The 12,989-nt window shown below is 36.4% G+C and overlaps 1 protein-coding gene across 3 annotated transcripts in view; it reads left to right on the plus strand.

Annotated features, from left to right (window-relative positions):
* Positions 1-12,989, plus strand: part of MAN1A1 (mannosidase alpha class 1A member 1) — a 183,606-nt gene that overhangs the window by 117,638 nt on the left and 52,979 nt on the right. The gene's annotated exons all lie outside the window — the stretch shown is intronic.

The raw sequence follows: 12,989 nt of genomic DNA on the forward strand, positions 1-12,989 counted from the left end.
TCCTCGTGACCCAATGGTATCTTATTTAGTGGTCCTCCAGGGATTTGGGCAGAGAGTATACTCAGATTTTTAGTCCCACTCCTTCTATGGCTTCTATGGACTACCCCTCCCCCCCCACCACAAACACACACACACACACACACACACACATACACACACATACATTTTCAGCTACTCTGCCAACCTTTAACTCTGTCTAAAGTAAGATTGAAATTTTGTGAGATCAGGGGAAAAGTCACTAACTCGAACTCTAACTCATTGCAGTGGCTGTCTTTCAGTGGTCTGTGCTTTTTTTTTAGATTAAGCCTGATTTTGGTCACTTTCTAGTGCTTTTAAAAGGTAGATAGATAGATAGATACCTGATTTTATAATTGTTACTTACTGGAGGATTTCCAACCAATTCCCTTCACCATTACTGGAAGTCAGAAGTCCCTTCATTTTTTAAAAAAATATTAGAAAGAATCCTCCATGTTGTTAAACATTTTCTTACAACATGGCTGCATACTATAAGATCTTCTAAATGGGCCAGAATTTTAAAACTTTCTATTATTGTTAGATAGCCAAGCTCTTTTCAGTCTTACATTATAATACCCTAATGTACAAGTCATTTATTTATACTTGGAAATATAAGTGTTTATACTTGGTAATAGAATTAAATTATTTCTTAAGGATAATTTCTGGAAAATGGAATTATTAAATTAGTGAGTCTGAATATTATTAATATTTTTGATATATTTTGGCAAACACCCCTGCAGAATGGTTGTACCAGTTGTCAGTGTTACCTATGAAAATGAGGTTACTTATTTCCCTTCAAGTCACATAACTTTAAATTTATTATGAGTTTTTTTTTTACTTAAAGGCTTATTTGGTTTTTATAAAGCAAAAATTATTCCTGACTATACTTTTTAAAAAACTGTCTCCACATACTATACTTACATTTGCAAGAGTCACAGTTGTAATATGGTTACATAATCAAAATAGTAGAATAAATAGGAACTTTAGTTCATTTAGTTTAATTATTAGGCTTTTTTTTTCAGTGCTAAGAATACATAGAAAAATTTTAAATTTCACTTTAGGGAACTAATTCTAAGGTATTTTAGAATGAGTTTTATATGTATTCCCTCTCTTCTCTTTTTAAAATTGCATTATTGAGATATAATTCATATACCATACAGTTCACCCATTTAAAGTGTACAGTTCAAAGGTTTTTAGTGTATTCACAGAGCTATGCAGCCATCACCACCACTGATATCCCTTCATTTTAAATAATAAATTGAGAATACTAGATAGAGTCCTGGCAAGGTCAGTGAGTAGAGAGTTTGTGGAACAGAGAGAAGAAAGATTCTGCCACAAGGGGAGCTGGACTTTCTCCTCTCCATTTCCTAACTCTGCTCAGGATGTTAGCTATAATTATATAAATAACAGTTTTTGGGCAATTTTGTGCATGTCAAACTGTGGAAAGCTAAACATGGTGAGGAAAGTTTCCTATGCCAATGTCAAAGTAAAGTTTAGACAGTATTTTTTTGATAGAGATGAAAGGTGCTAATAAAAATAGTGACAACAACCAAAATGAAAAATAAACACTGTAAACTTCTGGTATTAGATGAAGCCTGTACTATTTCTCTTATGCCAGCAGTACTACAGCCAAAAAGAGCTCTGTAAAAAATAATGGTTCTTGGGGCTTCCCTGGTGGCGCAGTGGTTGAGAGTCCGCCTGACGATGCAGGGGATGCGGGTTCGTGCCCCGGTCCAGGAAGATCCCACGTGCCGCAGAGCGGCTGGGCCTGTGAGCCATGGCCGCTGCACCTGCGCGTCTGGAGCCTGTGCTCCGCAATGGGAGAGACCACAACAGTGAGAGGCCCATGTACCACACAAAAAATAATAATAATAATGGTTCTTTACATTTTGAGGTCAGTTGGTTGATGAGATTGGATAATGACTAGGTATTACATGATTTGAAGAAATTATTAATGTTCTTTGGTGCCATATGATATTGTGGTTATATAGGAAAATGTCCCTATTCTTTGGAGATGAATACTGAAATATTTCGTGAGTAGATATCTATAATTTCATTAAAATAATTCCTCAATGGATAAAGAAATGTGGCACATATATACAATGGAATATTACTCAGCCATAAAAAGAAATGAAATTGAGTTATTTGTAGTGAGGTGGATGGACCTAGAGACTGTCATACAGAGGGAAGTAAGTCAGAAAGAGAAAAACAAATACCATATGCTAACACATATATATGGAATCTAAAAAAAAAAAATGGTTCTGAAGAACCTAGGGGCAGGACAGGAATAAAGATGCCGAGGTAGAGAATGGACTTGAGGACATGGGGAGAGGGAAGGGGAAGCTGGGATGAAGTGAGAGAGTGGCATAGACATATGTACACTACCAAATGTAAAACAGATAGCTAGTGGCAAGCAGCTGCATAGCACAAGGAGATCAGCTTGGTGCTTTGTGACCACCTAGAGGGGTGGGATAGGGAGGGTGGGAGGGAGACGCAAGAGGGAGGAGATATGGGGATATATGTATATGTATAGCTGATTCACTTTGTTATACAGCAGAAACTAACACAGCGTTGTTAAAGCAATTATATTCCAATAAAGATGTTAAAAAAATATTAATGATAATTCCTCAAAAGAATACTAATATGCTTACATATAGGTATGGAGATGAAGCAAATATGGCAATATAAATATTAACTAGTTTTTAAATCTAAGTGGTGGGTATATGGGTAAACCTAGGTGTTTACTGAACTTTTGCTTTACTTGGTCTATGTATTTGAAATTTTTTATTAAAAATACAGTTTATAAAAGTAGATCTGTGAATATTCTAAATATGAAACAAGAATATGGTCTTAACAGTGTTTAGTCTGCTATTTATATAAAAAGGGATGGATATTTATTCATATTAGTTAGCATAGGCAAAAAATTTATCTTTGAAAAGTGATTCAAGAGACAATAATGATTCTCTATGGGAAGAGGGAATAGGAAAAGAGAAGATGAGGTAGAAATTGGAAGTAAAACTTTACTTTTTTAATGCTTTTTAATATTTTGAAACATATCTAACAAAAAAATACATTATAGGAGAATATGGCCCTAAATTACCGTTAAGAACTGGATCCTAAAAAAAATAGAAAAATAATTTTTCATGCCTAAAAGACTTTTCAGATTTTGGTAAAGCATTAGGCTTGTGTGTATCTAGTAACTATTGTTGACCTGGACATTTAGAGTTCATTTTGGGGACATTAAAAAACTGAACTTGCTTTATTTTGTTGCAAGATTTCAGCATCATTTTTCTTGTTATCTCTATAGCATGTTTGCACTGGGGAGTTTTATTTTTTTAAAAAAGTATATTATGAGTCAGTCATATATATATTATTTTCTTCTTTTTTAAAACAGCATCTTGTTTCAAATAATGAATACTGATTGGTCGTTTCTCAGTTTTCACTGCTAATAAATTCCTTTTGCTCTCCTAGACTCAGGTAGTTGGCTTATTTTCATGGCCCTACCATATTTAGCAGCATAAAAAGTGGCATGATGTAGTATGTGAAAAGAGTTAGAGCTCACATTCAAGAAGTAGACCTAGCATGGAACCCCACCCCATTCCTGCCATTTAACTGAAGACCTTAGAGAAGTCACCTAACCTTGCTAAATCCCAATTTCCTTTGTTAAATAGTAAGGTAATATTACCTATGCAGTTGTTAAGAAGATTAATTGAATTATATAAACAACCTCCTACCTGTCATGCTCTCATCTAAAAGAGGCACCCATTGCCTGTTTTTAAAGTGTAAATTACCAATAAGTCTGTGAAGGACTATTATTTTTGACATTGGTTATTACATTGCTTCATTATTTATAGGTAATTCTAACAAGAATGAAATTTAAACTATTTCCCTTGCAAACAAGACCTTATATGAATGTAAGTTTAGGACTTCCCTGGTGGTCCAATGGTTAAGAATCCACCTGCCAATGCAGGGGACAGGGGTTCGAGCCCTGGTCTGGGAAGATCCCACATGCCGGGGGCAACTAAGCTCATGTGCCACAACTACTGAAGCCCACGCGCTCTGGGGCCCACGTGCCGCAACTACTGAGCCCGTGCTCCACAACAAGAGAAACCACCACAATGAGAAGCCCGTGCACCCCTATGAAGAGTAGCCCCCACGTGCAGCAACCAGAGAAAGCCCACGTGCAGCAACGAAGACACAGCAAAGCCAAAAAAAAGAGCTTAATTAAATTTAAAATTTAGGTTAATTTCAAGAAATTATTTACAACAATGTCTACTCAAACTTGCCAAGTAAAATACATTTTTGAGTTACCAACTCTTTACCCTTTAGAATTAAGCTTTAAACTTCCTATTGGGTTTAACCCATTGGTTCACAGTTGATTGGATCAGCAGCTCTGGAAATCATACTGTCCTTTACAAACATTAGATATTTACTGTAGTAAAGTAGTTGGCATAATGATCAAGTTTGAGCCTAAGAAAGATTTCTGTGATAGCCTTTTGGAAATCATTCTAAAATGGATGTTGTTATGTTAAGTCCTCTTTCAGCAGGGGATAATTTACGAGAACAATCTTTAATAATTTGCTATGTATATGGATATTTATAAGTATGTGAATTTTTTAAATGATGATGCATTAAAGACTCATAGTTGATTATTTAGCCACCTTGAAGAAAGGATATACTGTACCTGTCCAGAACAAATTAAGATTTCTTACCTTTGGCTAGGATGGGGAGAGGGGGAGGGGAATCCCTGGGCAGGATTTTCATATTCTTCCTGATTAATATGTCATCAGTCTGTGCAGCTGTCTCTTACTACTAGGATTTTTTTAAATTAATTTATTTATTTTTGGCTGCCTTGGGTCTTCATTGCTGCACACAGGCTTTCTCTAGTTGCGTCGAGTGTGGGCTACTCTTCATTGAGGTGCGCGGGCCTCCCATTGCGGTGGCTTCTCTTGTTGCGGAGCACGGGCTCTAGGAGCGTGGGCTTCAGTAGTTGTGGCATGCGGACTCAGTAGTTGTGGCGTACAGGCTTAGTTGCTCTGCAGCATGTGGGATCTTCCCAGACCAGGGATTGAACCAAACCCGTGTGCCCTGTATTGGCAGGCAGATTCTTAACCACTGCACCACTAGGGAAGTCCCTAGGAATATTTTTTGTGTGTGTGTGTGTGGTATGCGGGCCTCTCACTGTTGTGGCCTCCCCCGTTGCGGAGCACAGGCTCCGGACGCGCAGGCTCCGGACGCGCAGGCTCAGTGGCCATGGCTCACGGGCCCAGCCGCTCCGCGGCATATGGGATCCTCCCAGACCGGGGCACGAACCCGTATCCCCTGCATCGGCAGGCGGACTCTCAACCACTTGCGCCACCAGGGAGGCCCTAGGAATATTTTTTGAATTACCTTTTTCTAGAGGACTTGAAAGACATGTAAGAGCTTTCTTAAAGTGCTGCATATTTGGTAGCTTTACAACAATTAAATTGCTTTAAGGAAGTTGGCTGTTAATGGTAGCAATTTGTTACACTTTAAAAACTTGGCAATGCCTTACTTTGTTTCCTTATTACTTGCATTATAATTTCTACCTCCAAGTGAACATTTGGTTAATTTATTTTTATTGAGCAGATATCTCTAACATTGAAGAGAAAAAAACCAAAACCAGATTTCTTTTGGTTAGCTAAATGTCAGTTGCTTAATGCAAAAGATAAAAATACTTTTCTGGACTAAACTCTTTATATTTTCAAAGCACTTTCATGTGTATTATCCCATTTGATCCCGCTAAAATAGTAGGAGGTGGGTTGCATAGGTGTTACTTTGCTTTAAAGATCAGGAGATGGATGCCTTAGAGAGTTTAAAGGACTTGCCCAAGGTCACACCTAAAAAGTCTCTAAATGCATAAATAATCTTTAAAGATTATGCAGCCCGTTCTCTGATTTACCTGTAGCCTCTCTGTTGTCTTTTTGGATAAAATATTCTCCATTATTGTTTAAATGCAACTTTTTTTCTCCTCCATTAATGGGGAAATATTGATGAAACTATTAAATCTCTACAGGGAAGAAATAAATCAGTAACTTTGCAGTAGGATCAGAAAGAAATACTGAGAGAAATTAACTTTAGAATACTTAAATATTCAACAGCTATAATTAGCTAAGCTATTGAACAGGTGCGCCTAATACAGTTTTTTTAAAAGTGTTACATGACTTGAGAAACAAAATACTTATAGTTAAAAATGTAAATTTTATGCTTACTTATATACAATAATACTTTGATTTTCACTGTTGAATCTAACTTTTAAAAGAAGAAGTTATTGCCCAGATTTTCAGGATTTTTAAAGCATAATCTTGGGTGAGAGGAGAAGACTTTGTAAATAGGACACAGAACCCCGAACATATATAGGGAAAAAATTGGAAATTTTTACCAAATAAAAATTAATATAGCTGCAAAAAATGGCTAAAATCAAATGACAAACAGCAACTTGGGAAAAAATTGGCAAAACACATGATGGATAAACGGCAAGTTTTCTTAATGTATAAAAAGCTCTTTCTAAAAGCATTAGTATGAATATGGATGGTTAATATAGCATAACTATAGTATTTAAAAATTAGAAGAGATCTACCTGTTTATCAGTAGAGGATTGGCTTCATGACATGTGATTATCCATTTTATGGAATATTATTATGCAGCTGTTAAAAATGATTATGCTAGAAAGTGTCTGTGATGAGCTGTTAATTGAGACAGGTACCTTACAAAAGTAATGTATATAATATAATATATTTTATTGGAAAGAACAAATCCTTGAGATATATATCTATATAGATATATATCTGTATGTTTGTATGCATATGGGTGGAAAACATTGGTTAACTAGGATTTACAGGTGAGAGACATTACAAGGGGGTAGGGATTCAATATTTAGCCGTTTCTCAGTTCATCTTTACATTGTTTCATTTATAACAATATGTATACATTACTTATATAATTTTTTAATTTATAAAAAGTAATAGAAGTGGGAGAGACAGTAACACCAATACATAAATGAGACAGTTTCATAAACATGTACTTCTCAGAAGAAGATGCACATTGGCCATTGAACATCAGAAGCTCATAAATAAATACAAATTAAAATAGCATGTTATTTAAAATAGGATGTTATTTTTCACCTAGCAAACTCACCAAGTTTTAAAAATTTGATAAATACCCACAGTTAGTAGCTAGAATGTTCTCATGCACACTCAGTTTGTGTTTGCACACAAACTCGTTAGAAGGTAATTGGATGGTGTTTATTAAATTTTAATACATACTTTATGACCTGGAAATTCCACTAGTAGGATTTTATCCTAGAAACCTACTCATGAATGTGCAACATTGTTTTTTTTTTTTTTTTGCGGTACGTGGGCCTCTCACTGTTGTGGCCTCTCCCGTTGCGGAGCACAGGCTCCGGACGCTCAGGCTCAGCGACCATGGCTCACGGGCCCAGCCGCTCCGCGGCATGTGGGATCCTCCCGGACCGGGGCACGAACCCATGTCCCCTGCATCGGCAGGCGGACTCTCAACCACTGCGCCACCAGGGAAGCCCCTGCAACATTGTTTATAATAGCAAAACTTGAGAACAGAGACAAATGATTGAATAAGTCACGGTACACCCACACACTGAAATACTATGCAGCTATAATGCAGTAGAGCGCCAAGGTACTTAACTCTTTCATGAAACACAGTATGTGGTAATATGTATAGCAGACTTCCATTTGTATAAAAGTTCTGTCTAGTGACCATGTACTAGGAAATTTCAGAAGAGGTTCCAGTAAATTATTGATGGTGTTTACTCTGAAAAGTATTAGGATCTAGAGTATGAGAAGAGAAAGATTTCTTCAAACTGAAAATTTCCTCAAATTGAATAAACTGATGTTTATAAAAAAAACTAAAAAAGGAAAATTAAAATGATCAAATTTGACTTTGTCCTTGTAATTATAAATGATGGTTATTATAGCAAAATCTGAGAGAGAGAACTCATGCTTTTCTTTATCATGCCTGCTCCTGTGTCAGTCTTCTGCATCTTCTTAAGTAGCATCAATACCCACCCAGCTGCTAAAGCCGAAAAAACTAGAAATCATCCTTGATTCCGGTCTTCCCTCATCCCCAAATCCGGTTCTTCCTCCAGACATAGCCCGAATCCCTCCATGTCTGTCCATCTCCACAATTAGCACCTAGTCCAGGCCACCATCTGCCTCTTGCCTAGATACCTGCCTGCTTGCTTACTTCCAGGTCTTGCGCTCACATAGTGCATTCTTACCACAGGGTCCAGAGTGAACTTTAATAAAGCAAATCAGATTTTATCACCTCCTATTTAAAACCCTAGAGTGAGTTCCCATTGCACTTAGAGTAAATCAAACGCTTGCTCTGGCCTCCCAGCCCTGGGGGATCTGCCCCTTTATCAGCTCTCCAGTGTCCCTGTCACCACGGCCACACAGCCAGCCTCTGTTTTCACACTTTACAGAGTCATGACCCCTTAGGGCACTTGCAGGAACCATTCCCAGGGCCTCACTAACAGTTTCATTTTTATCTTGCTTGTCTCAGCTTGAAACTCTCTTTAACATGATCTTCCCTACAAACCCATCTAAAGAAGCTCCCCGTCAGACTCTGTCACATCAGCCTGTTTTATTCTCTTCTTAATGCTTAACATTACATGATAATTGTGCCATTTTTCACATTGACATCCTACTATTAACTGAAGTAGGTTATCTTAAATTCCAAGAAAGTACATTTTCCTCACGGACCCAGGAGAGCATTTTCATTTTGAATGGGGGAGGGGGGAAATAGCCCATAAACATTGTTACTGTTCTTAAATTGGCATTCATGGAACAAGAAGACACTCATCAGAGCTGTAAGATTTATTTTGCACCAAGACTAGCCCCAATCCATAAAACCCTGGAATCCTCCTACTAGTTCATTGCTTTATTTCACAACAGCTCATTTCAGACCAAATCTTTCTGGAAAATCTGGTCTTACCTTAATCTAGTATAGTTTGTCCTAAACCTAGCCTCTCCCCTTTCATTCCAGATTCCTCTGGAGATTCTTCTCGTAATACCACCAAACTCTATCCTAAGTGGGTTAAGAACAGCAGTGTTCGGGGCCTAATAATTACATAAAATTCTCTGAGCCAGCAAGTTTGCACTGAACCTTAAATGAAAATATAAAGCCCAACCTCCATTAGCAGAGGGTAAAGAAGGAAGGGTTTTTTTCTCTCTTCCTTTTCCTTACAGGTAAAATGAGAGTGGTTATTATTTTCTAATTTCAAAATACTATTTTGATGTTTTCATTTTAGCATTTTATAATGTTTTCTAACAAAGTTACTAAAAGCTACATTTTTATGTCAGCACTCATTTATCTGATTATTTCCTTAAAGGTAAAATAAGTATGATTGTATGGTCTCAAAGTACTATACTCATGTATTCACTTGGGCATTTTACAGAGCTAACACACATTAAATAAAGATTTTTAAAGGTTAGTTATGTTTGTCAGTGCTCATATTTTGAATATTCTACTAAGAAATAGGTAGTTTTACTATCAAAGTTCCACCAACCATTTTGCTTAGTATTTTGAAACATTTTTCAAATGTTCATATCAGCATTAGGAGGCTACCAAAAGTTCAGACCATGTAAACTACGCATTTTGATTATTCTCACTTTGTGAAAGTTGTTAGGGGGTTAGTTACATTTTTTTTAGTATTTTTTCCTATAGTATAAAGAATCTTAATTACTGAAAATATATAAACATGTAAGTTAAAGGTAAACAATTGAAAGTGTCTATACATGTAAAATATTTTAACTGTAAGTAGTAAACCTTAGACTACTTTCTGAATTTTATAAAAAAAAATGAGTTACAGTAATATCAGAAAGGGATTGGTTGCTGAAATATATAAATGCATCAGTCATCAACTTATGGCATTTACTATGTGAATATCTATTTTAAGGGGCAGTGGTGGTAAAAGAAACAATTGTATCTCCACCTTTAGGTCTTATTCTCAGGTTAGAGAAGTGAATTTCAGCATGTGGAAAGATAAATAACAGAGAAGGCAGCACATAGCTAATTATACACAGATGAACCTTTAGCACTGACTGTATTTTATATAAGGATGTCAGTGAGAGCCAAAACAGAACAGTCATTGATTTCATCATAGTAGCTCAAAGTTCTGTTGAGGACACCTGTCTTTTTTTTTGTTTGTTTTTCTTAACATCTTTATTGGAGTATAATTGCTTTACAATGGTGTGTTAGTTTCTGCTTTATAACAAACTGAATCAGTTACACATATACATATGTTCCCATATCTCCTCCCTCTTGCGTCTCCCTCCCTCCCACCCTCCCTATCCCACCCCTCTAGGTGGTCAAAAAGCACCGAGCTGGTCTCCCTGTGCTGTGCGGCTGCTTCCCACTAGCTATCGATTTTACGTTTGGTAGAGGACACCTGTCTTTATTGTTGAGTTTTCCTCAACAATTTATTCTTCCTCTTTATTCTTTGTTCTCAATTGTCCTCTTTATTCTTGTGTCATGATTTTTCCTAATCTTTATGTTTTTAAAACTTTAGTTGCCACACTGTTTCATAACACGGTTTTCCACAGTCTCAGAACCATACGCTGTACGCAGAAGGCAGAAAAATGAGAATGAAATAGCTTGGTAGCTTTATTCTCCAGCATCTGTTCAGAGTAATCCCTGAATCTGTTTGTTCTTCCCACAAGCTATGCACACATTTTTGTTTGCAGGATCCTTATGTAAAAGTTCAAAACTAATGCTACCATTTCAAATGATAAGGTGGTTTAACTAACCATCTAGTTTCTTTTGGCTGATTAGATTTCCATTAGATGATAAGAGAAATATCTAAATTTACATAACGCAGCTTAAAAGAATGCCCTAGTTATTAGCCCTGATTACCTGTATATCATCTGTTTTCTTGAACTTTCTTGCTGATTCATCATTGGGAATTTGAATAGCATTTAGCTATATTTTCTCACTACAGGTTCCTTAATTTAGCATTTGTTTTACTGATCTTGCCTTAAAAACAATTTATTGCCCACCCTGAAGTATAATGATAACTAATTTATTAATCATTAGGGAATGTCTAATGCCCTAGACTTTGGGATTACACAGGTGCATAAAGCAGAATCTGGGTCCCTGAGGATCTTAGAATCTAGTAGAAAGGAGAAATCCTGGCCATTCTGGTTGTGGAAAGAGACTACTGTATACCATTTGGTAAATTAAAAGCCTGGGATCTGTACTGATTTCATTTATCTTGATCTGTAGATGAGCCATAGACCCATAGAATGAAAGGCAGAAAAAGAGATGAATAAACATAGCCAAATCTGACTGTAGTCTTGGATCTTAAGTAATGTTTTGGAATGATGTTATGTGTTAAACTCTTACAATAGTGGAATAATTGTATCTAAAAGGAAGGGAAGTTCTGGCAAACTATTATTAGTGAATTACCATTTGGAAGATGGACTATACTATGCTTCTGTTCCCTCCTGAGGTTTATTCGAAAAGTGAATATAGATCCTTGTCTGTAACTTCCACCTCTCCAGTTTTAAAGGACTTAATGTGATTTCAACAAATGGATTTGAGCTATCCCAGGAGTTCTAGAGGCTACCAAATGTGGTGAAATACAATAGGCCCACGTTGTAAAGAGAAATAACTGTAAATAGTGGACATTTATGCCTCCAATACACATTCCGAAATCCATCCATTATCGGTTTAGACAATTCAACTAACATCTTCCAGCTGGAATCAATGTAGGCATTTTTATTAAGAAATAAGTTAGCTTTATAAAAGGTCCAGACATACCACTAAATTGTTTACAGTGGAAAAAAAAAAACTTAAAAATAAAAAATAAATTAGCTTCAGTGTCCATTAGTAGGGGTATGTTAAAGTAAATTAGAGTATATCCATTCAGTCAGATACTATGCACTCAACAACGATGATGTACATTGATTGACATGGGAAATGTCCGTGAAAAATGTAATGTATATTTAAAACAACAGATAGAGTATGATTTTTTTTAAGTGCGATAAATTAAATGTATGTGCATGCCCACACATCCTAAGAGCACTGAAATGCTTTCCCACCAATACTGCCTTTTGGTGGTGGTCTCTGACCTAATGATAGGATATCCCAGTTTGCCCAATAACTAGGCAGAAACTACATTCAACTTATTTTCAGTCTGTTGAAAGTGGTTTGGTTAGCAAGGAGGTCTTACCCAAAGGGCAGCTGGAAAACAGAATTTTAGCATCTTTGAACCTTAGGAGCAGGTTAGTTATGGAATTAGAGAGGATTTATCATCTCAGTCTTTGTAGCCCCCAGCCTATCCTCCAATCCAAGATAGTCAAATATAAGGACAGCAGTATTGACTGTGAAACTAAACTAAAATAATAAATATTCAGTTTCGATTCTGTCTAAAATAAATACCTACAAAGTGGGACAAGATATGGATAATTTTAAAAAATTATTTGGGCCCTTGCTTAAAAAACTTAAGTATGAAAATTCTTTGGAGATACAAACCACATGCTGCTGTTCAGAAGCAGTAAGTATTGGATTATGAATTAATTCAGTCAAGTGGCTACCCTTTATTAGCCAGCTTTCCCTGATAGGATAGCCCTCAGGAGACTAGTGCTCCCCAGTCAAAATTTCTGTGCATGAGCTACAGTAGAATCTTGACTAGTCTTAGAATGCCAGTCCCTGGATTGTTAGTCCAAGTCTTAATGAGGTCTTAGACTACAAACTTGAAAGATTGGCACTGTGCAAGCCTTTGCAGGAAGGAAGCATTTGTAATAAGTGAAGCTGAAATTGCTTAATCTCAAAATCAATTAGCTTTGGGAATACATTTAAATGAAACAATCATCATGAACTTTCCAATTATTTTTTTCCTAATCTATGCTAAAATCCAAAAGGAATATTATTGGATTATCTGCTCTTTTGAATTAAATATCCCTGTGTGCCTCATC

This window comes from Mesoplodon densirostris, chromosome 12, assembly GCF_025265405.1.
Source record: "Mesoplodon densirostris isolate mMesDen1 chromosome 12, mMesDen1 primary haplotype, whole genome shotgun sequence".
Classification (NCBI taxonomy): domain Eukaryota; kingdom Metazoa; phylum Chordata; class Mammalia; order Artiodactyla; family Ziphiidae; genus Mesoplodon; species Mesoplodon densirostris.